The sequence below is a fragment of the Meriones unguiculatus genome, chromosome 2 (assembly GCF_030254825.1).
Source record: "Meriones unguiculatus strain TT.TT164.6M chromosome 2, Bangor_MerUng_6.1, whole genome shotgun sequence".
NCBI lineage: Eukaryota > Metazoa > Chordata > Mammalia > Rodentia > Muridae > Meriones > Meriones unguiculatus.
This window is the reverse complement of record NC_083350.1, coordinates 131458140-131485777: the sequence shown is the minus strand read 5'-3', so window position 1 is coordinate 131485777 and position 27638 is coordinate 131458140. Positions and strand designations below refer to the sequence as shown.

Genomic DNA, 27638 nt, shown 5'->3' with positions numbered 1-27638 from the left:
AGTCAACCTTGCCTCTGTCTTGTGTAATTTGGAAACCTGGCCTTGACTGAATCCTGCTCTCACTTTCTTAATGAAGGAGGTCTCTAGTGAGCTGGTTCTGTCCCTCCCTGGCATGTACAAGATTCATGGTTCTCCTCTCTCCAGCCCTGCCCCCCACTCGCCTATTGAAGTCCTTTCCATCCTTCAAAGCCTAGATTAATTCTTTCCTCTTCTATAAATCTCATTTTCTCCAGTGTCCTTTGGTATCTCTCTTCCAAGTTTCCTGATTCTGCAACACACACAATTTAGCACTTAATTCTAAAGCTTATTGTTGTTCTCAGGCTTCTTCCCTCTTCCCATCCCCAGAGCTGATCATGGTACCTCTTGCAGGGCTAGCTTTGAGAAAATGTTTATTGAACTGAATCAGTCTTCTCTGTAATTGCTTAGGATTTGCACATCTTTCCAGCTTCCCTAGATTATAAACTTCACGTGCTCTTGTATTTTCTCAGAATGTAGAACACAGTAAGAACTCGATACTAACTAATTGCTGGTTAATTAATCTACTTTTTCTCTGTATACATTACCTGGTAAAATTTCTCCTACACTTACAGTGAGATAGAAGAGGGTGGGTGTAAATATGCTTTTTAAATCAACTACAGATTATATAACATAGATATTTCCCTGCCTGTTTTTTTGGGAGCAGGACTCTTTCTCCCCACTCATTCCCTAAGTCATGCCTGAAGGCAGCATTCACAATACTCCTCTCCTTTCTGTAGCTCTTCCATTCTCCCTGCTTCCTCTTCTGTGATGTTTCTGGAGCCTTGGCTGGGGTATTGTACAGATGGCCCATTTATGGCTGATTACTCAGCAATCACTTGTTCTCAGCGCTCTGACTATACGCCTCTGCAGTAACCACTACCCATTTTAAAACGAGGCTTCTCTGACAAGCTCTGACAGCAGCATTAATCTGGGGAAATAAACATAAATATTTAGAAGGCAATTTGAAGGGCGAAACATACCTATTTGTCAAAAACAAACAAACAAAAACCAAACCCCAAAAGCCAACTTAGAGCCTCTGACCTCCTCTGTTAAAAAGAGGTTCACGAACATTTAATAAAAATCAGACTGGGAGGGAAAAAAGTTTTAAGTGGTCATGGTGGGCAGGACATGGGGGCGATGAAAGTAGGGAAGAAAGTAAACCAAAGCTAAGCATGTTTGTGTGGAAAAGCCAGAGGAAGCCCGCTCCTTTGTAGCTAATTTTAAAAAGTTTTAGTAGATATACCATAGGTGAATAGAACTGTTCCCAGACACTACCAGTTACTAAAGAAAAATTTCAGTGCCAGAGATGGGCTCTCTCCCTATTACTCCATTGTCAGCAAAGCTCCAAACAACCCCCAAACTGTATAGACTATTGCCATTGTTCTTGAACTGGATGCTAAGGCCCTATTGCTGAAGAGACTACAGATTTTAGTTGTAGAATATAGGAAAAAAAATTCAAACTAGAACCAATCTGGAAATCCTGCTCTGATGTCTAGGCATTCAAAATATTAGAAAGTACTATGAGAGCTACGAGGGTAGAAGAGTCATTAGCTGTGTTACGTACATAGCTTTGTAACCTAGAACCACCATAGCGAACTGCCAGGCAAGATGTACACACTGGTGTGATGGTGGCATGACTAGTATGTGGGAAACTGTTTCCTGATTGGATGTTAGCTACACCCCACAACTGCCTTCAAGATAGTCTAGTTTTCATAGCTCTGGAGTGTGGCAAGATGAGGCCAGAGGATCAGCATGGTCTGCTTCTCAGAAGGCACTCCCCGCCCCCCAAAAGAGTCTTTTCCTCAGATGTCCTAATGGTGTGAGACTGTCTCTCCTCAGGAAGGTACACATGCCATCCATCCCACCCAGGAGAGCTTCACCTACATGACTTCATTACCTTCCCGAGTTACCACCTTCTAAATGCCATCGCATAGGAGGGTCATTAGTAGGTACGCAGCATCCAAAGAACACCTGCCATAGTTGCTGAGCAACTAGACTCCACTATACCTGCACATCACACTCAGTGATTATTTGTCTCAGTTTTGCTCATCAGATGCCTTACTTATCTGGTTCTCTTCAGTATGGTGATGGGCCAACCTAAGGAAAGAGCTCATGCAGCAACAGAACTTGACTGGGTTATTGATTTGACTTCTGAGATATGCCAATTTTTCCTCCTTTCCTTTCCCTTCTCTTCCTCCTTCTCCTTTTTTCTCTCCAAGCCTCAAAATATAGGAATATTAAGATCTTAAATCTAGAGTATTTGCATATAAATCTAATATCAACATTTGAAGTGGAAAGAAACATACACTGTTCTAGTTTTTTTTTTCTTTTTTAAAAAAAGACCATATGTCATCATATCCAGGCCTCACTTTAAAAATAAAACAAAAAGCTGGGTGTGATGTTACATGCCTTTAATCCCAGCATATCAGAGGCAGAGGCAGGTGGATCACTATGAGTTGGAGGCCAATCTGGTCTACAAGGCAACTATAGGATAGCCAGGTCTTGTTATACAAAGAAACCCTGTCTCAGAAAACATGGAGGCAGAGGCAGGAAGATCTCTGTGAGTTTGAGGCCAGCCAGGTCTACAAATTTGTCCAGAACAGCCAAGGCTAAGCAGAGAAACCCTGTCTTAAAAACAAAAAAACAACCGACCAAACAAACAAACAAAAAAACCAAAAAAAACCCCAAAACAAAACAAAACAAACAAACAAACAAACAAAACCAAATCCAACAACAACAACAACAACAAACCCAAAACAAAACAAATAAAAAACAAAACCAACCAAAAAACCCAAACCCAAACCAAACCGCAACAAGACAACAGCAACAATTTATTTATTGTTACGTGTGGTGTATGCCAGGGCATACCGTACGGTGGTGGTTAGAATCCATCTTGTAGGCGTTGGTTCTCTCCTTCTATTACATGGGTCTGGAGACTCAAACTCAGGTCATCAGATTTAGCATCAAGCCCCTTTAGCCACTGAGCAATACTGCGTTCCCCTCCTCATCTATTTCTTATCTAGAGACCCCTACTCAATTGTTGGACACATCAAAATATCCAGCTGAATTAACAATGTGTCTCTTAGCTGTGGCTGTCACTGCGGTCACCACATAGGGTAGTTTACGGCCCAAGGTAAGTTAGCCAAAGAGTGTGAAATAATATCCAGAAGCATGTGCTCTGTACAAACTCCTGCCTGATTCTGCAGTGCTACATAAGAGAACAGAGCACTGACCATCATTGTCAGCAAACAGCTCCAACTAGGCCTTTGGTGGCTGTCAGCATGGACACAGCTGGGCTGATTTCAAAGCTTGGCTACAGATCAGGAAGGGGCTGGTGCCCTACAGGGTAACATTCATAGTATGGAGTTGATGTCTGTCTGTCTTTCTTAGAAGAGCTACTTCAGTGCCCAGCACAGGGCACTATAGGCCATATAGATGGATGGATGGGCTTCCCTAGGTAGGCCCTATGCTGAGCCTTTGAGCGACATGTGTAGGAAGTGATCCCATAGCTGCTGTTGCATGTGCAGCTAGATGTAAAATCATCACAACAGGAAAAGCTGACTCACTTAGCAAAGAATCAAGATTAATAAATGCTCCACAATAATGACAACAACGCCCTGGATCCTTGCCATGAACAGAGACAGTTTCTGATGTCTTTGATGTGATGAGTGGGAAAATTGGTCATTGGTGTTTCTTTATGGCATAGGTAGCCAACACCACCAGTAAAGACAGGCAGGCACAGTGTATTGTCCTTCCTGGAAGCCACTTAAATAACAAGCTTTTGGTTTCTTATTTTCTCCCCATATTTTCTTATCTTTATGGTTGTGAGCCTAGCCTTTAACGGCTGAGCCATCTCTCCAGCCCAGCCACCTTTCCAGCCCCCATATTTTCTTAAATGCCACAGCTAGTACCGCTGGTGCCAGTCTGGCTGAGGAGATAGATGGTCTCCAGTACTCTGGCAGATTTCTCCGTCTTAATTATGGCATCTTTCTGTAGAGTAATGGGACAGGACAATCGACCAACAAGAAGCAAATATGTGAAAAGAAGCCCTTTTTAATCCACTGCTGGAGATGTTTGCTCTTGAGGACACGGCAGCTGCTTGTGATACCCAGGTAAGGAAGACAGGCTGCAAGCATCTCTTAGGAGGATAGGATTTTAGAAGCTGTTAAATGATGACATCTGAGATCTTAATCAGGAAGATGACACTAGCCTTGGACCTGAGAAGGCTGTGGGAGGACTGAACAAAGGGAAAGTTGTCTCAGAAGATACAGAGGGGGGTTCTGAGAGCAAGGCGACTTACTTTGGCTAAGAATATTAGATAGTAAAGTTGAGGACATCTGTTAAAATTTGGGTTGTAAATCATAAAAGCTCAAATCAATAAGCTTTTTTTTTTTTTTTTTGAGAGAGGGTCTTAGGTCTCAGGCAACTTAGGCTAACCTGGAACTTGATGTATGGCGAGGGTGACTTTGAACTTCTGATCCGATCTTGCTGCCTTCATCTTTCCAGTGCTAGGCTTATAGGGAGGAGTCACCACACATGGTTTATGTGAGCTGGGATTAAACCTAGGGCTTCCAAAAAGCTAGGCTTACACTCTACCAACTGAATTTTGTTCCCGGCCAATTGTCCCTAAGGACCCATTGTTGGCAGGACACTGGGATGAACACCTTTCGAATTTCTTTTTATTATGGCTGTTTTTATTATTTTGTTTTGCAGCTCTGAGGAAAGAACCAGGGTTCTGCTGGAGCTTGCCAGGGCTCCACTGGCCTTCAGTGTTTTCTGTTCACACCCTTGTCTCTTCTAGAAGGGCATGGATGAGAAAAGATCTAGACAACATGTCTGCAGGGCTGTTTTTCACAAGGGCACAGACTGTTAAAAGGCAGATCCAGCCTTGGGTACACAATGAATTTGTGCACTCATCACCAAAACTATTTTTATTCTAATAACTGAAAGCGCAGTCCTCAGCTGCTTTCCACAGCACAGAGATTTCCTGAAGTGGGTTCTTTCCCATTATGCCGCCCCAAAGCAGTGAGATCATGAGGCGGGCAGCAAGAGAAAACAGGATTTAATTGACTCTAGAAGGATGCAGTGGGAATAAAATATCCCTTCTCTAACCTGAGCTTTAAACGCAAGGACACAAGCAAAACATGAAGGGGTGATGCTGCACCCCAAACAAGCCCACACTTCCCTGGCCAATTACATCATTTTAACCTAATGAATACGAGCGACGAAATAAATGGGCTTAGCGATGAGTCAGGAGCCATCCGATCTCAGTGGCTGCAGAGCCAGCTCCTCCGTGCCGGGACAAGCAGCACCTTTCCGCGGAACCTCAGTGTGCACTTTGGCCTCTGTTGATGCTTGAGTAGGCGGCTTTCCCTGGCAGACTCCCAAGGGAGCTGGACCTCCCACGCACCTTCACCTTTTGCCTGACAAAAGGCAGGTCCCAGAAACCCGAGAAGGCCAGGGAGGAGAGCTCAGGTTCTCCCCTGCATTCCCGTGATGACCCAGGTTCGGTGGAAGCAGATTACTGAAGAAGGTGGGGCCCAGGTTCTTTGATCTCGGTAGCCCATAGAAAGGAAACGTTCATAGTGCTATTCTGTGTTGTTCTGACATGAGATCAAAGGTGAGTTGTGGGTTGGGGAGACGGTTCAGTCATTATTAAAGTGGTGTGGCCCAAAGCATGAGGACCCGAGTACATCTCCCAGCATCCACCTACAAAACCTCACGTGGGAAAAAAAAAAAGGGCCCATGTGCTGAGGGATATGTGTTATTCCAACACTGAGGAAACACAGGCCAGGGGGATCCCTGAAGCCGGAAGTCGAGCCAGCCTAACTGAATTGTCAAGCCCCCCTGCCAATGAAATACACGGTGTCAAAATACCCAGATGTGGCAGTGGCGGGGCTGAGGGGTGTTACAAACCCTTGCGGCAGGCCTGACCACCTGACCTTGAACCTGGGAACCTGCCTAAAGCTGGGAAGAGAGTGCCTCTTCTGCCTTTGTCTTCTGATCTTCCACAGGCGCTAGGACACACACGTGCCTCCTCCCCACCCCCCCTATGCAACATGTATAAATTTCAAATGCACAAGGTAGATGGCTCCTGAGGAACGGGACCCCTCTGCCTACCACATACACACCCAATTCCTGGACCTCTCCCCACAAAAGACGGAGTCACCCCTATGAGAGGCCAGAGGTGGTGAGGGGCAAGATCACTTTTCTCTGTGTGGAGTGGCATGCTTGATTTTCTAGATGTCTCTGTGGCAGGGGATTCCCATCTGTCACAGAGCAGGAAAGTCCCTTCTTACCATGTGGGTTTCAGAGTGTGGGAAGATTTCTTTCCTTACTCTTGCAGGGGTGGGGAGTCCCTTTAGACCCCTTTGGTACAAACGGGCTAGGAGGGAAAATTGCTTTGGAGCAATGTTGCTAAGAGCATATTTACACTAGGGCAACTCTATGCTTGTCATGGATACGGAGCAAGCCTCTGCTGACAAGGGCCCTACGGTTTCCTGCACCACAGGCCAACCCAACCCCTGTTCTACCTCCTGTGCCATTCCACCCATAAATCCTTCTTCCCTCTTTTTGTGTGTGTGGGTATTCATGTATATGCAGGTGTGTATGTGTGTGTTCCCGTGTGTGGGGGCCAAGGGACAATGAGGGGTGTCATTCCCCAGGCAGCAGCTACCTATTTGCGTCTATGTGTGAGCGTAAATCTGTGTGGAAATGTGTATGTGCACATGTGGAGGCTGGGGCTGATGAAGGTACCTTCCTCAGTCACTGGCCACATTATCTTTGATGTAGTGTTTCTCGTTTGGCCTGGAGCTCACAGACTGACTAGGTAACTGTTCCACCAGCCCCTGTCTCTACCTCCCCAGGCCTGGGATTACAGGCACATACTGTGGAGCTCAGTTATCGCCATGGGTGCCGCAGATCCAAACGCAGGTCCTTATGCTTTCGCGTGCAGGCCAGGCACTAGGCTGGCTACCCCAGCTCTCCCTGTCTCCCCGGTTTTTGAGATAGGATCTCTCACAGACATGGAGCTCCCCACAGTAGGATATGCTGGCTGACCAGTGAGTTCCAAGGATTTGCCCGTCTCTGCTGACGCTGGAACTTCCCGCAAACATTTTAAAAATCAACGATATTACCATGGTGCTGACCTCTGGCTGCTGTCCCTCTGTTGCGTTTATTTAGGTACAACTCTTGATCCTTCCTGCAGGATACTGTCACTCATGTTAAAACAATTACGTTACTGTCTAAGCTAAATTTGAGAAACTGCTTCACCTTTCATCGGCAGCTTAGTCTGAGCCCCTACTCTTTTCCAGCCTGTGGCTGGGGGACAAGAAATTGGAGAGCGGGCATGAGGTGTTGCGTGGTACTTGAAACCATAGTTAACCCTGAGATTGTGAACTGTAAAACCTGTTTCTTGTTCAGTGTGTTGCATCCCTAACACACACCTTTACTCCAATAACGTTCTGCTTATTGTAAACATGTGATTATGGTGTGGCTCAGCACACACCTTCAAGAGCTTTCTGTACACAGATTTAATAAAGTTAAGCCTAGGTCAAGAGGTGGAGCAAATTACCAGACAATGGGGATTAAGTACAAGTGTATTTGAGACAGCATGGAAGAGAAGAAGGAGCTTTTGGCTTTTTCCTCCTGGACTGTCAGATTTGCACCCCAGCATCTGGCTTTTGAGTCTTCATTGGTAAATTTGATATTTGGGATTCTCTTTCTTTGGAACAACAAGGCCTTGAGGAGGTGCCTTGGGCCTTTGGTTAAATGTAGGACTGCCAAGAGAAGAAAAGCCTCAACAGGTAAGTAGAAAGCATTTTCGATTAGCCAGTAACTTGAGGCAAGGCATATAGATTCTAAAGTCATTGGTATGTCAGGTAAATGAATCCGAGGGCATTGATGGCAGCCTCTAGGGAAAAGGTAGAGAGCAATGGCTCTCAACCTTCAGCTGAAGATAAGAAACTTTGGGAAAAGCTATTGCAACTTATCATGCCCAGGACCTTTACCTTCACAGATTTTGATTTAAAAGGATACCAGTGTAAATCAGTAATGGGTTTACCCAACTGGGAATCCTGTGAGGAACAACAAACTGACAGTCAAGATGTGCAATAGGGGCACAGTGATCAGTTCCCTCTACCTCTCCCCTCTGTCCCAGATCTACTCCTCTCCATTTTCCTTCAGAAAAAAAGCAGGCCTCCAAGAGACAAGGACCAAACAGGACAGAACAAGATACAATAAGACAAGGTAAAAGCACTTTTATTAAGGCTGGACAAGGCAACCCAACAGGAAAAAGAGCCCCAGGCACAGGCAAAGAGTCAGAGAAACACTCTTTTGCACAGGCAAGAGTCAGAGACACTGCCACTGTTAGGATTATGACAAATATCTGTTATCACCACTATTTATCTGTTTGTTGTTTGGATGACCTATCTGTTGGTGGGAATGGGGAATTGAAATCTCCCACTATCAACGTGTGAGGGTCGATATATGATTTAATCTGTAGTATTTTTTATAAACTCAGGTGCCCTTGTGTTTAGGGCATAGATGTTAAGAACTGAAATGTCATCTGGAGGCATTTTTTTTTCTTTGATGAGTATGAAGTGTCTTTTCCCTTGTCTTTTGGTTAATTTTGGTTTTCAGTCTATTTTGCTAGCTATTAGAATGGCTATACCAGCTTGCTACTTAGGTCCATTTGCTTGGAATATCTTTTTCCAGTCCTTTACTCTGAGGTAATGTCTATCCTTGGTTTTAAGGTATGTTTCTTGTATGCAGCAGAAAGCTGGATCCTGTTTTCAAATCTGTTCTGTTAGTCTGTGTGGTTTTTTTTTTTTAATTGGAGAATTGAGACCAGTGGTATTGAGAAATATCAGTGACCAATAGCTGTTAATTCCTGTTATTTTGTTGTTGTTGTTGTTTGTTGTTTTTGTTTGTTTTTGCATGTGCACACATCCCTTCTTTAGGATTTGCTGGTGTGAGATTATTTATTTCTTGTGTTCTCATGGGTGTATGTTCTTGCATCCTCCTTCTGGCACCTTTCTGTAGTGATGGACTTGCGGATGGATAGTGTTTAAATTTGAGTTCATCATGAAATATCTTATTTTCTCCAGCTATGGTGACTGAAAGTTTTGCTGGGTATAGCAATCTGTGTTAGAGGCTACAGCACATCTGTCCAAGTTATTATTGTAGAGTCTCCGTAGAGAAGTCAGGGGGGCTGGAACACCAGAAAGAGGTGTTTGTTTTTTTTTTGTTTGTTTGTTTTTAATAAATCTGATGTTTTCATTGTGGAAAGGTTGAATATTTCAAAATAGTGATCCAATTTCTTTAATAGTTATAGCATTATTCAGGGCTTCAAGATCCTAACAAAATTACTTCTGTATTTTTTTTTTTTTTTTTAATCTTTTCCAGCTTCCTCCCTCCCCACCTCATCTCCATCTCTGTCTTTTTCTCAGACAGGCTTTTGTATAGGTTCAGGCTGGCCTCAAACTTTGGACGTAGGAAGGTGTCCTTGAACTCTGGATCTTGGTGACTACACCTCCCAAGGGCCGGGATTATAGGCATGTGACACAGCAGCTAGAATCTCCATTTCTTCCAGCCAACCCGCTTCTTCCTCTGAGCACACTGAGAGCTGACTTTTTCTTTCTTTGAAGTTGCTTTGACAAGTTACTAATGGCTCCCTATGGTGCTAGCTCAAAAGGATTGCATTTTTTTCTTTACTTTCTGGACCTTCATGCTTTGTATCCACCCTGAGACTCCTTGCTGTGCTTGCATACCATATTCTCTCTATAACCCTCAGCCCTGCTCTCCTTTCTTTCTCTTCACTGGTAGGAGTAAAGTAAAGCTTTTACTTTAGTTCTTTGCTCTCTTTTTTTTTTCTTTTTCCTATGTGGCTTCCTCAGATAATGTCATCCATTCTTAGTATTTGAGAGTGGAGAGATGGCTCAATGTGTAAGAGAGCTTGCGGCACAAACATAAGCACTTGATTTTGAATCCCTAGAACCTCTATAAAAAGCCAGGTATGACCTTGAGTGCCACTAGTCCCAGGGACACTGGGGGCCAGAGACAGATCACCAGAGCTTGTTGCCTGTAAGCCTTGCTCTAGGTCTATTGAGAGACTCAAGAGTATAACACAAGATATGACAGAGAAGCATACCTCGCATCCTCCTCTGGGCACCCCCAACAAGAGCACACAGAGCCACATACGTACATGTATGTCTACAAACACACATTGTCTTTCTACCTGTTAGTTTCTCTCACACAGAGATTTAAACTTTACTCAGAGATAAATTGGGTTTTATGGGATCCAAAGTGTATAAAATTCTACATAGAGCCTTTCCTTGAAAGTAAAAAGCCTAGCATGTAAAGTCCACTAAAATTACAGTAAATGTGCCTCTGTTGGTGTATCTTTTAGAAAAATATTTTTTTTCTAGAGTTAAGATTGGTATGTTAACTTTACAAACTGAGTTTACCTGGCTCACAGTGAGACTTTCTATGTCTTGTAAATATGGAAGCTTAAAGCTTTAAAAGCTTTGCATATGTATATTCCCATACCTTTAAAAGCAGAACAGAGGAAGGTAGAAATTTCTAGGTTAGCCAGGCCACTTAGAAAGCTCTACACCAGCCTGGACTCTATTAATAGCACGATTCCATCTAAAACTAAATCAAACCAAGTAACAACAGGCAAAGAAAACATGGCCAAAATTTATTTATTTATTTTTTTGACGTTTCTTCCACTGAGAGGCGTCGACTGTGCCCCTGTTCTTGAGTCTGAGCTCTACGAACACTTGACCAGTGGAATCCCCTGGAAGTTCTATGGTGCCATGTTCAAGTTGCAGGTTGTTGTTCATCCTTCTGTTGTACTTCTGGCCCCCAGACCTCCTGCTGGGGAAAAGGCAACCAATCATCTGGGAAGCCCACATGGGATGTTCCAGCTAACAGCCCACCAGAGCTTGGTACCTAGTACCAACGTACCATCATGTGAGTTGGCCATGTTCAAAGGGAGCCTTGTCCTTCCAGTCTCAGGGCTTTGTTGACAGCAAAGGGAACAGATGTAGAAGTCACCCATGATTATGGTGACTATGATTGCCATTTTAAAACCTTGAGTTTGGGAGCTATTTATTACACAGCACTCAACAGGTAGAACGCAAAGACAGCCATCTTACCTTTTTTTCCTGATGCTCACCTAATTCATGATGGCCATGGTGGGTAACATTAGGTAAGAAATTGTAATTTTTCTCCATTTTTTTTTTCTTTTTCATTTTCTCAAGATAGGGTTTCAAACAGCCCTACTACTTAATCAAAGATGACTTTGAACTTCCGATCTTCCTGTCTTTACTTTCCAAGAGCTGGGGTTACAGGTGTGTGCCACCGTATTTGACTTTCTTATTCTGGTCCATCCCATCAATCCACAGGTTATACAGTTTCATATTTTACCTCTGTGGTACTTCTTTTATCTGCTTTCTTTTCTCCATCCCTCTGAGGTAGTGACCTCTATCTCAGTGTTTTGCTGGACCCTCTTAATGTACTTTCCGCATCTAACCTTGTCTTAGTCAGGAAGGCTCCCTGCACTGCCATGACAGTGCCCACAAATCTCAGACATGTCCCTTCTCTGTGTAAACTCCTTTGATCAAGAGTTAAGCAGGAGTTTCTTAGCTAAATAGTTAAGGATATCAGACAGTTAATTGTGTGTGTGTGTGTGTGTGTGTGTGTGTCTGCGGAAGAAACCTGAGTTTGCAGCTTTAGAAATGGAAACAGCTAAGGGTGCAGTTCAGTTGGTAGAGTGCTTGTCTTAGTTTTCAGCAAGCCGTGGGCTGTCTCCTCACACTGTATAAAGCAGGCTTGAGAGTGCACACCTCTATTTCCAGCACCTGAGAGGTATAGATAGGTGGGAGGATCAGAAGTTCAGGGTCATCCTTAGTGATACAGAGAATTTGAACCCTGCTTGGGTTACATGAGACCCTGTCTAATGACAAACAAACTAATAAAATTTTCAACAGGAAGAATGAGCATGAGGTTATAGTCTTAAGTGTTTTCCTGCAGGTATACTAACTTCCATGCCACCCTATTTCACTTTATTAAACAACCACACCAGAAATATTTCCCTAGCAATGGTTTAAAAACAAGTAATCTTGGCTTTCTAACAGGCCAGTGATTAAGCAATGAAAAATGCAACAAAACAAATAAACAAAGAACAAAACAACCAAGAGATCCATGTCTTTGAGATTAGAGGGAATACAGTTAGCAAAAATTTTAGTACTTAGCTAAGTTGTCACTGTGAGTTAAATAGAAATATACGACTCAAGGGAAGGAGATAAGTTCCGTATATATGACTCTGAGAAGGAAAGGATTCTGATCTACTGGTAACGAAACTTCCTATGTTCCACTCGCTTATCCTTTTTATTTTTAACTTATGTGTGTGTGTTTGTGAATATATGCCACCTGTAAATGGGTACCCGAAGAGGCATAAGGAGGACATTGGATCCTCTGCAGCTGAAGTTGTGAGCTGCCTGGCGTGGGTGCAGGGAACTGAGCTTTGGAAGAGTGGTGAGGGCTCTTTCGGACTAAGCCGTCTCTCCAGCACATCTATGCCGGCCGCTGTCCTGAGACCGAATAACGCTGTAGCGGCTGCTGTACTGTACTGACAGACAGAGCCGCATAGGCGATGCGTTTTAGACTTTTAACAGTTCAGCAACATAATAAGATAAACTAACTTCTGAAGACCAGTTGAAGCGAGCTGCCACTTTAAGATCTGATTTCAATGACAGAATTCATTTCCAACTTTCATGCATCTAATTTAACAAACAATTTTATGGCATAATGTGAGCATAGCTACAGTAATCTGTCTTTCTGTCATACAAATGAAGCTTGAATGTGAATATTTCACACCCAAGATTCAGAGTCTTGGTATTTGAAAACCATTCATACCTGACAAGACTGGGTACGATTTTCTGAAAGGAAAAAAAATGTCATTTTCCCTTACTGCTTCTTCTGGACAGATAAACATTTTTTTTTTTTTTTTTAATTTAGATAGTGTTTCAAAGATGTAACACTCAAAAATGGACTGCAGCTTGACTTTGCTTTTGCCTGTAGTGCTTTGTTTTTTGTTTTATGGATAAAGGCACTGACTATCTGAGTTCAATACTTGAGACCTACGTGGCGGAAGCAGAGAATCCTACAAGTTGTCCTCTGCCCTCCACAAGCCTCTGCATAAATATAACACGTAAGTCAACTAAATAGCTTATTTAATATATTTAAAATAGAAAATCACGCAATAAATATGTCAGCATTCAATAACAACTGTAATCTGAGGTGGAGAACGATGGGCACCAGTAACTTTCTTGCCAACCCAATTTAATTGCAGAAATATCTGGAAACTGCGGAGCCAGTGCTGTCAAGTAAGGCTGCCACGGAACAAGGACCGAAGCAAAGGACATTGCCACTCAGTTTTCACACGAGCTCTTTCCGTGGCAGCGGTCTCCTTGAAGTACATACAGGTGCTAGCGGGCAACACGACTCTAACCCTGATTCCGCACCTAAAGGAGTTATTTTAATTCACACACACACACACACACACACACACACACACACACACACACGAAGCTTTATCAAGTAACATGGCCGCAGTTGAAGAGGCAGGCGCAGAAGGCAGGTGGCTCTCCCTGTAGAAAGGGCTGCCATTTTTCCCTTTATGCTTTAAAATTCTCTTCTTGAAAGAAGTGTGGGGGTCTTGGGAGAGATTATGGGTTTTTCGAAGGAATTATGTTATGAGACTTGAGAAGGTTTGGTTTTGGTGGAACTTAGTGCCTGCTCTCCTGCAAGCAGATGAAAGGGAAAGCAGGCTTGGGAGGCGTCTGCTCCTGTGGTAGAATCCTCTTGTGGTCTATGGATGCAGCTTATTTGGTAGATTACCTGTTTCGCACATATAAAACCCTGGGTTCAATCCCCTGCCCTTCATAAACGGGATGAGGTGGTGCACAGCTGTAGTTTTGCCTGGTTCTTTGGGGAGTTTAAGGTTTGTTTGAAATATATGAGAGCCTGTCTCAAAACAAGCAAAGAAACCAAGCAAAAAACCAAGCCAAACAAAGAAATAAAAGGCTCCCCACTAAAGGATCTTACTGTTGGGGGTTGGTGTGGAAGTGGGAAGGGTCAGGTCTTTTGGTGGATGCTGCCCTGAGTTCAGTACTGACCCTATTTTCCTCACACTCCTAGAGGCAAAAGAAAATCTCTGGCAGGGAGGCAGGAGACAGAACCTATCATGAGCTTAGCCTGCTTTCAACGTTTTCTCTGTGAAACCATGAAAGACAGATGCATCCTGAGATTTCTGGTGCCAGTAGCTCACCAATCCCTAGTTCTGGGTGACATGGGGGGAAGGCCCACGGTTGTAGGGGTTTCAGGTCACTCCTCTCATCTTTCTTTCATGACATGACTAAGAGAAATCCAAACAAAGAAGAGTTCCCCGGGCCTGTTGCCTCCGGCCTATTTGTCATTATTACTTGTCTCTGTTTAGATCTTCTACCATCTAATTACACAGAATGACTTACAGTTGGGTTACTTGAAGAGGGCGAGGCTCCCTCGGTTTCACCTGGTGATTTCAACAGTTTACCTCACTGTTACTGTAGTCTACTGTTGCTACTGTTTTGCCAAATTTTAAGCTTAATCTATTATCATCTTGGGCTTTTGGCCAAAATTACAGCCTTGAGAGGATTTTGTTTCTGCAGACAATAGACTTCTTGGTTCCAAAGAGTATGAACAACTTATTAGGTGGTCCCAGAAGCCTTTGTGATTATGATGTGTTCTTCCAAAAACATTCAGTGGGGATGGCTCACTTGGAGCACGAAGAGCTGTATTTGATTCCCAGAACCCATGTGGAAAAAAACTGGGCATGTTGGCACTGAGGCTGTGAACCCAGTGCTGGGCAGATGGAGACAAGCAGCCTAGCTTATTTGATGATTCCAGGCTGGGGAAAGTCCTTGTTTCAAAAACAAGTGGATCGTACCTTAGGGGTGATATTTGGGGTTGTCCTCTGGCCTCCAGACACATGTGCCTACATGGCATGCATGTATATCCCAACATACATGTGTACCCCCTAACTGAAAACATGCACACATTCACATATATACACACAAAGTATCCAGCTGCTCAGGTACGAGTGATTACTGAGAGCTTCCGCGGCTGCCGTTTGGTGAGGGAGAGTTTGTAGCGTTTCCCCAGCGCTGAGAGGAAAAGCCTCAGCAGAGGTGTGGCTCCGCTGCAGGTATCCCTGTGCAGTCTGCCTGTCCAGTTCTCAGGGATAGGGGGAGACCTGTGCTTGTGCCTTAAAAAAAAAAAAAAAAATTCACCATGTACTTTCCTTGCATTGAAAAGTTGACATTCTTTTCTTTGGACTAGAGGATTCTAGGAATGTCCTTAACCCAGAGAAGACTGAGGTGATAAAAATCTATTAACCTGGTAGAAGACACCCCTGGGTCTGGCATTCCAAGATTTATAAAGGATTTCTCTAAAACATGTACTCACGTGGCTAACATTAGTCTCATGTTATAGCTCAGGAAGGGCATTCCTGGGAAGAGATGGGGAAGAGCCTGAATCCTGATTGTGAAAAGTCAGTGTCTAAAATGGAGAAAAAAGTTATGGAATTAATTGGGAGTGTAAGGCAGACATGAGTAGATCAAATTTCCTGTCTCAGCAAATATGGGGCTTGGCAAAAGCTAACACAGGCTTTAGGGCATAAAAAATGCCTTAGTTTTTGCCTATTGTTATTGTTTTTGTTTACTAGTGAGAGAGATGAAGAAAGGATGTGGATTTGGGTGGGTGAGGAGGTGGGGAAAATCTGGGATTATTTGGGGGAGAGGAAACTGGAATTATAATATATTATATGAAAAAATATCTATTTTCAGTAAAAGGGAAATTTGTGAAACACGTGTCCAGCACACATTTTCATCTCTGTCATCATCTAATAGAGGCAGGGAGCATATTAAATACTCTTCATGGGTTGTCTGTCACACGGGTCACATTTTGGTGAAATCAAGGCGTTGTTACTCATTCTCAATCACATAATGTAAAATTCTTTTGCTGTCTGTTTGGGGAATCTTTCTTATACAGGCTTGAAGAAATAGCTTGTGACTCGGTGCCTCTTGGAAGCCCTTCCCGAAAGCACCATTAATCAGCTCATTCTGGAAACTTCTGTCTGTAAAGCATCCATTACAGACATATCACCGAGTGGGTTGACTTGTTAATAATGCCGGCTGCTTTCTGTGAGGCCGAGTCTGTGAATCTCGGGCCACAGGGCCTGGCTCCCCTCCCATCTAATTCCCTAGTGGTCATGTCAGCCTGGCTCTTAGTAGCGGTTCAATACGATTTTCTCGGTACGTGAATTACTTGCAGGTAAAACAGTTTTTCTTCTGAGTCATGTATACTTTTCAGCAGGCATATTTAGCTGAGTATCTGCTTCACCTGTATCATTTAATCTTTATGCAAACCTGTGAGAGTCATCCCATGGTGCGTTCATTGATAAAACTGCTCCGAGATGTTGGACTGCAAGATGAGCACCCATGAGCTTGGGACTGACAGGCAGCAGGGAGGCGATCTGGTCTGCCTCACTCCGCAGTTGTGTATAGTCACCAAGTTCCTCTGAGTCCCGTGTGTAAGGAGGACCTGTATCTTACATGCTCGGCATATGTTAGCTCCTTTATGTAAATGTTTTCCTCAGCAACGTATACTAGGGCCTTGTAGCACCTCCCCGCCCCAGTTGCCCCATTAATTCCACAGTTTATAGGTCTCTGTGCACATCACCTCTTAGTGTTTAGTTGGAGAGAAAAATTTGTATGTGGTGTGGTTTAAATGTGAAACGTCCCACGCAGGCTTATGTGTTTCCACATTTGTATCCTGGCTGTGTTTTGGGATGTTGTGGAGTACTTAGGAGGTAGAGGTTTGCTGGAGAAGATGGGGCAGGAGTGGGAGAGGGGGACACTCACTTCCTGTTCTCTCTCTGCTTCCTGACTGGGGATTTCCTGTGATGGGCCACCTCATGGTCCTGCTGTACCTCATCACGGTGAACTATATCCCTTCTCAAACTGGAAGTCTAAATAAACCCTTGCTTCCTTAAGCTGCTTTTGTGCCACAGCACTGGGACTAGTGACCAATACAATATGGTTCAGACATAGTAGCCTTTAAACACCCTATAGAAGATGCACACACAGGCTCTGAAATGACTATAGACCTTGAGACTTTAAGCTTGGGACAGTCCGGGGGGGAAAACCCACATGCCTCGTGTGTGTGACAGGCAGGAAGAGCCAGGTAGGCTCATTCTGACCTGACAAATGCTGAGCCATCTGAGCATCAGTCTCTCAGTACAGGATGCATAGGATGGCACACACAGGCGAGAATAAGCTTTCCCATGGGGAGTATCCTCGGGAAGCCACCAGCTCCCCTCAGGTCACATGTTCCTTGGGCAAGAGAGGCCAAGGCTCTTTGCTACACTTGGCTACTCTGTGTAGTGAGCAAAAGTCCAGCTTGGTAAGGTTTTGTTGAAGAAGCAGCGTTCATTGCCATACAAACCAGCAGAAACTTTAGCCCAAGAAGATTTATATTGGCATAGAAACACGGATCACTCTAGATATAAAATTGAGGCGATCATGCCTAGCAAGCTTGGTGGAGAGGCCAGGCTTGGGAATACAAAATCTGCCTGAGAGTCTAGACAGCCTAGGCTAGAGCAGGAGCTAGTCAGTAAAGTGCTTACTGTGCAATATGAGAACCTGAATTTGATCCCTGGAACCCACATAACAAAGCCAGGCTGGTCGGGGTGGCCCACACTTGCAATTCCAGCACTGGGAAAGTTGGACCCAGGCCTATCTGTGGAGGTTGCTGGCTAGTCTAGTCTGCTTTGCAAGCTCCCGGCCAATGAGAGATCCCCGACTCAAACCAGCGAAGTGACCACCACCCAGATGGATGGTGACTGAGGAGCAGCACTAGAGGGTGGCCTTTGGTCTTCACACACAAGCATGCTCACCTGCATTATACACCATGCAAGCTAGTCCTCTTTTCCAGAGACTCTAGTGGCGTGGCCCTGTTAACAGTCCATGAGATGGCAGAACACACATCCTTCAGAACCGTTCTGTGTGGCATCCCATTACTACACCTCCTCTGACAGGTCAGCAGATAACCTCTCAGATAACCAAGCTGCAAAATGACAGAAACCCATCCCCCCCTCCCTCTTTCCCTGCCCCCAAACAGAACTGCTCCATTGAATTTTTCTCTTCTCACCTGTGTGATCACGATCATTTCTAACAATAGTCTCAAGAAAATGACCACAACACAGTCCTAAATATTTCGGCAAGGCCGAAAGTTTTCCTCGTGCAGAGGATGCTGAGCTATGCCAGACTAAGCAAGAAAGCATACTCAGTGGGTTCCCGTGGGGCTTTTATTCCTGATGCAATGGGGTCCCCTGCCTCATTTTGAACGGTCAGAACTTGCAGTCACATTCTTACACAATTGGCTGGTTTAAAGCAATGCATTTGATAAGCAGAATGCAACTTTGAGCACCAAGTACAAGCTTGAGCACATATTTTGATTTCAAGACTTGCTGGCCCTGGAGGAATTTGCATTTTTGCCAAGCAGCTTCTTTACAATCTTTTTTTCTTTTCTTTTTTTAAATGAAGTTTTGTCTTATTTAACTCTTTGGTAGAAAAGACAATATGTTTCTTCTACATTTACCACACTGTATGTGAGGCTCAGCTTTCATGTTAAAGGAAACTAGACTTATGTCTGAAGGTAGGAAAGGAAATGGGAGAGCATTGATTTCTCTTAAACCAGACATAAAAGGTCATTTTCCTTATCAAACCCATTAATCCATTTATCTCAACCAATGCCAGGTATCCTGACAGCTGGAGAAAGGGCCAGTGTGCTTTTCTAGGAATACAGAGGTCATGTCATGGTTGCTGTACGGCTTTCCTAGTAAGATGCTATTTGGGGTTTCAAATGGATAATTAGAAGAATAATATGGAAATAAAGACAAGAGGTTTTTCAGAATTATTGATGAATTCACATCCCGGGTAGGTGATGTGTGCTCAGGGGCTTACGGTGGAAAGTCAGGAGTCCAAGGTCTTCCTCAACTATAGCATGGGCTACACAAGACTATCTCATAAGAAAGAAGAAGAAAAAAATAAAAGGAAGGAGAGAAAAATAAAAGGAAGGAGAGAAAAAGAAAAAATTCTTTAAAACACCTTTATTATTATTATTATGTCCTCGTGTCTGCCCGTGGGTGTGCATGTGAGCTGTAAGAGGTGGTGAGCCGCCCCTGTGAAACAGGCGCTGGGAACCGAAGTTCAGTTCCCCGGGAAAGCAGCACACCCTCACAACCATGGAGCAGTTTCTCCAGGACCCTGGAGGAATCTTAATGTGTTGGTGACTACATTTGTGGATCCATAAAAATAGGCTCATGCTATGAATATTGTTTAAAAAGCATGTGCTCATTTATAAATATGGTGGCCACATTTTTTTTTTCTATTATGTAAGATTTTAGGTCTGTCTGTCTGTATGAATGTATCTGTCTGTGCTCATGCCTATACCCCAGTTTGTGTGTGGAGACCAGTCGACAGTTCTCACCTTCCTCTGTGTGAGTCCTGGGGACAGAACTCAGAATCAAGCTTGGTGGCAAGTGCCTTTACCTACTGAGCCATCTCACCAGCCTTTATATGTTACATTTATGTCATTGGCATGCGGTCATGACCAGGAAGGCGCACATTGTATCAAAGCACGATGTAAGATCATTTAAAATGTCTGTGGTATTTCATGCTCTTTGGGAATATCATAAGTCATTTAATCCGTGCTCTGTCTTTAGAACTATAAGATTTCCCTCCTTTAAATAACAATGGGCACATATTGCTTCATATACTCAAAGCTTACATTCTCAGGATTAACAACTAAAATTGCAATTGCTGGGTACATAAGACCAACTTTAAAAATATTTCATGAAGACTGAATTGTCACATCAGTTCACTGGTTTCTATTGCAATGGTTGCATTTTCAAATTATAAAATTTTCTTGTGTAATAATACATCTTTTACCTATCGTATGTGGAAACTTTTTTTAAAATTTTTTGTCATTGCCTTTGAAATATGTGAGCTTGCATCTGTACATAACTGATCTCATTCACAAATTCTGCATCTACATATTTGCCTACTCACCAAATTTTTTTTAAGAATCCTTTATAGCCTGTGTTATTTTTGAATTAAATATGTAGCTCTTCTGCTTCCATTTCTTGAGTACTTTACTGCCATGTCTGGCGTGTGTAGAGGTAATGTTGGCTCTCAGGTCTTCATGCATCCCTCTATCACCTTAGCTATATTCCCAGACTTCCCTGCTCACACTTTTTGATGAGCTGTGGGTATGTGCAGAGCTGTGAAAGATTTAAGTCATTTGATGTTTCCAGGGGAGGTAGACCACACTGACTTTCCCTTCTCCTTTGACCCTTCAGAAGGTGAGTGACTGCATGCCACTGCATCTCTGTAACTCTGTTTTCCGCTCTCATTTGGCCTAGATCTCCCTTTCTGTTTATTCTCAGCCCTTCTCGACCTAAGCACTGTACTTGGGAAGCAGCTGTCAAGGTTTCTTGAGCAGTGTCTTCTCAGACCCGCTTGTTCCTTCTAGCCCTGTACACTCTGACCAGGAGGCTCACATGGAACCCCACTGTTCTGTGAGGTGTGCACTTGCTATTATCATCTCTCCCTTCTGTGCTTCAAAACGTCAGAGAAACATTTGGTGTTTAGCAGGTGTTTAATAAATGGCCACTGAAGGCAGGAGTGACAGGTTAATGAATGGTGAAAGAAAGAGTGGTCATGAGAGAGGCCATTGCCATAGGAACCAGCCCACATAGTGTCTTTGGCATAGTATAGAGCGCCCATGCCTGTGCACTCACGGGGTGAGCACCTGCCTCCTAGAATGTCGTAGTCACGTCTCTAAGTAATATTGGAGATCGTCTGGAGTATTTGACAGTGTTTCAACCAGAATATCAAGTAGTTGTTTGTCTCATAAACATTTGGGGCAGGTGGGTGGCTGTGACCTCATGTGCACAGCTTTTCTGTGACATATTTTCCACGGGTATTAAATAGTAATTGGTATAATAAGGCCTTTCTAACAGGCCTTAGAAACAAGAAATGTTGCTTTGAGAGTTAAGGCTCTCTGTGTATCAAGATCACAAAAACCAGACCTGTCCCTGACAGATCAGGAGGACCAGAGGAGTAGAAGCCCAAAGCAGCATCACATGGATTGGAACCTGGGACAGAAACAGGACAAGATGGCAAGTGAAAACCAGGCAGAGCTCAAAGGAATTCTGGAGTTCAGTTACTAGCAAAGATGACACTTTCATAATGTTGGCAGTTGTACCATGCTATATTAAACTGCAAAAACGGGAGGAAGTGGAGGGAATGTACAAACCATTTCTGATTTACCACTTTGACTTTCCTAAAATTCTACAATTATTCTAAAATGAACTTTGTTTAAAGAAATAAGAGAAGCATGTAACTTACACTTTATTTCTTTTTTAAATGTTATTTTATTATTTGAAAACACCATATGTTTATACAATGTATTTTGATCACATCCATCTATCACTATCTCCCTCTAACCAATTCCTCCTGGAGCTCCTGCACCCATCTCCCTCCCAACTTCATGTCCTTTTTCTTTATTGCTATTAATACCCCCCTGAGTCCAATTCTTGCTGCTCGTGTGTGCATAGCTGTGGGACCATCCACAGGAGCATAGGCAATCTATTATTGGTCAAATTCTATTTTATTGCTTCTTAAACCCATAGTTAAGTGATGGAGAGAGCTTCTGAGGTAGGTAGGAGAAAAGGAGCCATCATAGCTTACTTTGTACTGGGAATTCTGGTTCCTTACTAACCAAGTTCAATCATAACAAAGGCACCTAAGAGCAAAGCACACAATTAGGAACAAACAAATAAACAAGCCAAACAAAAACAGAAAGAAAAGATAAAGCTGGGCCATTTGTAATCCTAGCATTTAGGAAGTGGGAGCAGGAGGATCAGGAGTTCAAGGTCATCCTTGGCTGTATGTGAGTTCTAGGCCAGCCAATGCTACATAATAACCTACTTTAAAAAGAAGTGTTTACTTTGCAGGTTATATCTATAAAAGACAATTGTCTCTATTATTATATTTTTTTAAATAGTAAAACCCAACAACTCAAAGATTGGTAGAGATCTTGTCTCAAAAGAAAGAAGGAAGGGAAGGAGGAAGGGGACAGGGATGGGGGAGAAGAATGCTCTCCTACCTTCAAAGTAAAGCTCTCCTACAATACAATCGGGCTTTATGTATTTCCGTGTAGAACTCAGCAGTTAAGGCTTTGGTGATCTGAATGATTTCTTTTTTCTTTCTTTCTTTCTTTCTTTCTTTCTTTCTTTCTTTCCTCTTTGTGTATGAGCAGCTGTGTACATCATGTGTATGTGAAATGTGCATGCATGAGAAAGCCTGAGGTCCTGGGGCCTGGGGCTTGCCAGTTAGGCTACATTAGCTGACCAGTGAACACCAGGGATCCACTTGTCTTTGCCTCCTCCATGCTGAGACATACACACCATCATGCTAGGCTTTTTACATAGGTACTGGGGATTGAACTCGTGTTCAAATGTTTGCACAGGATGCACTTTACTTAATAGGCAGTCTGTATAGCCCCAACCCCAGGACAATTTCTTATTCACCAGCAAATGTGATCTATATTTTTTGAAAACATTAATTTCTTGCATTGAACATGTGTTGTAGAAGGCATGGTAGAAGATTCTGCAGCAATTTATCAAGGCTTAAGGGGATATTCGAATTTTCTTGTGTACAGACTAAGAGTACTCAGAGCCCATATCACTATTCTTGAAGTGTGATTAGGCAGAGAATGAAATTTTCCACTGTTTACCTCATTTGACATTTTCATTTGCAGTCCAGCCTTAGCTCATTGGGTACAGATCGGTTTACATCCTTGAATGTGTGTGAAACCAACCCCCCATTCTTCGGAGCTCCTAATTGCTATGTGATTTGATATCACAGTGCAGTGAAGCTAGGCCAGCTAATTGTTTTCCTGACTGAATTTTCATCCCTCCCCCACTCTGCCTGGAGGAGGCTATAAAGCAAAAAACAAAGCAGGGACCGTCTCTGAGATGTTCATCTTTCCTTTCCAGAAACATCATTTGTGATGGGTAGCTGCCTCGTCATCACACAGGCGGTCATGATGAGGGATAATTATAATCCTTAAGTGGTTTCAGCTTTGGGTTGTTAGTCGAGGGAGCAAAATGAGGATGGGTGGGTGTGTGAAAGAAAAATATGGTTTACTCAGCTTTAATGTTCTGTTGCAGCATTTCAGAAATAGAAGAAAGACATTTCTCTGTGTCTCTTGCAGGGGAGCTGAATTATAGTTCATGGCTACATTGCGTGATGTGAAACATGGTTACTGGACTAAAATTTATGGAAACAAATATTTGATTAGTCACTTTAAATATTGATCCATTTGTATGGCTTCCTGTGCCCTGCCTTTTTCATAGCAATCAATAGCTTGGGCGATGTAGAAACGACAATCTTCTGCAATAAGTAATTGCATTATGTAATGCTGGTTAAATTTAGAAATTGCCGTTTTATTGCATTTCATCCTCATAAAATGCAGTGCCAAATAGTAATTGAGATTGAGTTTAAGTTTTATAATGCTTTACTTCAAATTCAATCCAGGAATTGTTTCTCTCGGATGACGTAGAGAAAGAGCTCCCTGGAGCAAGAATGGGTGACAGGGAATGCCTGAAAAGGGAGGTAAGAAAGGGGGGGGGGGGGAAGAAAAAGGTCAAGATATGATTGGTGGGGAGGAAGGAAGGGTCAGAGAAACTGAGAAGCCTGACGTGGCAGATTGTCTCTTTTAGAAGTCTGTAAGCCATTGTGATGGAAATGGGCGGCCGGCGAGGCAGAGCTCAACTGCGAAGGGCTGCGATGCAAGCACAGGCCCCCAGGAGGGCGAACTGCCTCTGACAATAAGATGAGAGATTTATTATGAAGAAACAAAATGCTCCTTCCCTGTCCCTGGTGTTTCAAAAGCTCTTAGCCTGACAGGAGAGCTGTGGCTCCAGTTATCACTAATCACTTCCGGAGCCTCCCCAGCTGCTTTGAGACTAAATGTCTGCTGGCCGTGAATCAATTACCTCCCCACCGCACCCCAAGGATAAGCTGTATTCATCTTTACTTAGATAATTCAATCATCTCCAAGAAAAATGGAGGGTTCCTAAGCAGCTGGGAGCAGAACAGGGGGAGCCGGAGCTCCCGTTGACTCGGGAAGGACACCCTTATCTCAAAGCAGAGAGTGATAAGGGGACTCCTCGCAGCACAAATATCTGAAGGGGTCTTCCAGGAAGAAAATATGCACCAGCTGTATTTAGAACATTCTTCACAAACCCCAGTAAATACGCTTTCAAAATTCCGGCACAAATTTGGGTGGAAGAGGCCAGGGAGATAGGGGACCAAAAGAGGCTAATGAGGGTGGTATGACCGGCACCGCGAAAAGGCAATAATGAAATCCAACATTTTGTACAACATTTAGTTGACGGGTGAATGAAAGTTCTAAAACAGAGCTGGCCAAGTGGCTCAGCAGGTAAAGAAGCAAGCCTGGCAATGTGTGTTCAATTCCTAGAACCCACGTAAAGGTAGAAGAGAGAGCACAGTCTACAGAGTTTTCCTCTGGCCTCTGACGATGTGTACCGAGACATGTATAGAAATGTATAGAACCCCGTCGTGTGCGCGCGTGTATATTTTACACACATGAACACACACGTGTTGCACAATGCTAATATTAATGAATAAATACAATGATTTTAAAAGGCGTATTTGTCTACATCGAGTTCCAGGCTATCCTGGGATACACTAGTTTCAAAAAAAAAAAAGTCTAAAAATTACTTTGAGAAAAAAAAAAATCTTTCAAAATTTTAGCACAAATGTAACTTGAGAATCAAGACCGGTTTGGAGAGGGGCAAGAATCAAACGAAGACAGCTGCTAAGCATGAATTGCTTCTGCAAAACTGTTTGCACCCTGTGGTTCAGGGAGAACCACTATTTTCTGCAGAGCCTGATGACATCTCTTCAGCTGGAGTGACACGGGGACTCCAGCATCAGCTCCAAGCCAAGTTAGCTGTGTCTATAATTTATCTTCTCTTGTCTGCAGGCTGTGATAGTTTTTTTGTTTAGTTGGTTTTGCTTACCCCCCACCCCCCCACACACTTTTTTGGTTTATCATTCAGTTTGGCCTCTTCTGTCAGTTCACCTGAGCTGTCAGCTCAGAATGTTTCCACCTTAATGAAACCCATTCTTGGGTGTTTTCCTCCTTCCTTGATATTTCATTGCAAGTGCCAAGTGCTGTGATTATAAAGATGCCTTTTTTAAATTTTTCTTAAGTAACTTGTCTTTTTATTTATTTTTTTAAAACACAATTTTGTTTATTTATCTTTTTGGCAAACCAACGAGTTTAATTAGGTTTCTTAGAGAAGCATGGGTGGGAAAGCCATTTATAGGTACATGGGTTTTGCCGGTGGTACATGATGTCAATGGCCTTACCACTAAGGAAAATATTGTTTTCTCTCCCAGTAACCATTAGCTGTCTATAAATCCTCAAAAATCAAGCCCATCAAAATCCCCTTATGGAGTGGAGAGAGGCCAGACAAGCCCTCTTGATTTTAGGTAGAGGTCTTGTGCAGGTAGTCCCAGCTGCTGAGAGTTCAAGCATACAATGTCTTTGTTGTGCCAGAAGACATGACATTCTACCCCTTCCTTGGCTCTTACATTCTTTCCACCCTTTATTCGGAAAAGGTGTCTGAGCCTCCGCAGGGGTGATAGAGTGTTTCAGAATATATGATTTTTGTGGACCCCAATTTTGTGACCTGTAAAACCTGTTTTTAGTTGTGATGTGGCTCAGCCCTAGACCACACCCTTAATCCAAGAATTTTCTGTTTATTGGAAACAGGTGGTTGTGATGTGGCTCACATACCTTTAAGCCAAAAGCTTTCTGCAAACAGGATTAAATAAAGTTCGCCCTAGGTCAAGAAGCTAAGCAAGTAACCAGCTGACTAGAATTAAAGAGAAAGGAGGGTCTTTGAGTTGAAGGGGATTTGAAACAGCATGGAGAAAAAGAAAGCGCTTTTGGCTTTTTCTTTCTGGGACACTGGCTAAATAGGAAGATCAGCTGGGTGCTTTCTCTGCCTCTTTGAACTAGTAGGTTTTCATCCTAATACCTGGCCCCTGAGTCTTCTTTGGTAAAAGTGAACGGTTGGGATTTTCTATTTCTATACCAACAATAGAGCATTCAACAATTACTTACAGCACGCTGACCATTTGTGAGTCTCTTCAGTGATTCTTGACATACTGCAAAAAGTATATTGTGTATGTAACCCAAGTTAGCTCTCTGAGTGAGGCAGTCATATCCCGTGGCTTCACTCACAGGCTGATGTTGGGGGATGGTCTTGTGCATGTGTATTCAGATGCTGATTTCTGTGCCCTGAGATCTGGTTACAATCCAGATCATTACAGTTACTGTCATTTCTATGAAGAATCTCCTGTATGAACAATGTTCTCCAATTACCTCTGATTGGTGAATAAAAAGCTGAACAGCCTATCTCCTGGGCAGAGGAGATAGGAAGCCTGGACTTCCATTCCCAGCGAGAGAGTTTCAGGTAGGAACCAGAATATGGGAAGGTAAGAGAGAGAAGGGAGGAGGACAGAGAGATAGAAGGCCAAGGCGAGACTGGGATGGTAAGGGACGGGCACATTGCTGGGAGGCACTCAGACTAGGATAATTGGTAGAATGACAGGTATCTGCCCAGTTATAGAGCTTAAAGCTTGTTGAATAAATCTAATAGGTCTCTGTGTCAATTATTTGGGAGCTAGGGTGGGTACTAGAAAAGGCCCCTAATAATACCATATTTCAACAGGCTGATCACTGATAAACATAAGGGCAATGGCTATTGAATACTTGGCTGGGTAAGTGATTCAGAGATATGAAACTATCTCTCACCAGATCTTTCCAATCTGGCAGAGGACATTTTCTGAGGGCAGGTGTTAATATTTGCATAGGAGGAACATTATAATGATTATTTATTATTAAAACAGATCTCTGTCTGGGCTTGTGGTAAAATGCTTTTCAGTCTGTTGGTAAGGGTCCATCCAGGCTGCTTGCTTGCTAGTCAGCAAGGATTCCTCTTATTTTCATTTCCCTTCAGCCATTTTTCTTTTCTTGCGTGTCCTTTTCCTCTGCTAATTGCTTAGCATGGATGCTAGTCAGCAAATCTAAGTCTTGATAGCTCTAAGTTGGTGACTCGACAGCTAAGAAGGTGAGTGACTAGAAAAGGGGTAGCTTTGAGAGGCCCTGTAAAGCAAAATCACTTAATATATATAGGTGTGGGGCAGACTGAGCACCCAAAAACTTAGTGGATGATTTGGAGCTATCATAAACTCGTGAGGAAAGGAGAAACAGGGTTCAGCCATGCATGCAGAGGACACTGACAAATAGGACACAGGGCATGTGTTTGGGACATAAGCAGGCTCAGGAATGTTTGGGTTCATGACTGATAAGGTTGTTCCATGCGTATCTGGGTTTATGATTGATGG

The 27638-nt window shown here is 43.2% G+C and overlaps 1 long non-coding RNA gene across 2 annotated transcripts in view; it reads left to right on the top strand.

Moving 5' to 3' along the window:
* LOC132652454 (uncharacterized) overlaps positions 1-27638 on the top strand; it is a 92624-nt gene that overhangs the window by 16166 nt on the left and 48820 nt on the right. For both annotated transcript variants that reach the window (XR_009590041.1, XR_009590042.1), the window contains exon 2: positions 4015-4130. This is a non-coding gene — a long non-coding RNA (uncharacterized LOC132652454). The remainder of the gene's footprint in view (positions 1-4014; positions 4131-27638) is intronic.